The sequence below is a fragment of the Myotis davidii genome, unplaced genomic scaffold (assembly GCF_000327345.1).
Source record: "Myotis davidii unplaced genomic scaffold, ASM32734v1 scaffold449, whole genome shotgun sequence".
NCBI lineage: Eukaryota > Metazoa > Chordata > Mammalia > Chiroptera > Vespertilionidae > Myotis > Myotis davidii.
In genome coordinates, this window is record NW_006383007.1 from 4,598,992 (window position 1) to 4,599,511 (window position 520).

The window sequence follows — 520 nt, forward strand, 5'->3', positions numbered from 1 at the left end:
TATGCCTTAAGCCACGCCCACCAATCAGCGCAACTATATGCAAATTAAACCAACCAAGATGGCAGCCGGCAGCCACGGAGCTGGAGCAAGCAGGAGGATTGGTTGCCCCAATGATGGAGGAAGCCAAGCTTCCCAGCTCTGTGCTCCACTCAAAGCAACAAAGTTTCAATTATAGAAGGTAAATAAACCCCAGATACCTGCTTTCAGCCCGCTGTGGCCATGGAGCTGGAGCAAGCAGGAGGCTTCCCTCCCACCTGCTGCAGGCGGTTCTGAGCTCCACTCAAAGCAACAAAGTTTATTGGTTGCCCCAATGATGGAGGAAGCCAAGCTTCCCAGCTCTGTGCTCCACTCAAAGCAACAAAGTTTCAATTATAGAAGGTAAATAAACCCCAGATACCTGCTTTCAGCCCGCTGTGGCCATGGAGCTGGAGCAAGCAGGAGGCTTCCCTCCCACCTGCTGCAGGCGGTTCTGAGCTCCACTCAAAGCAACAAAGTTTCAATTATAGAAGGTAAATAAAAA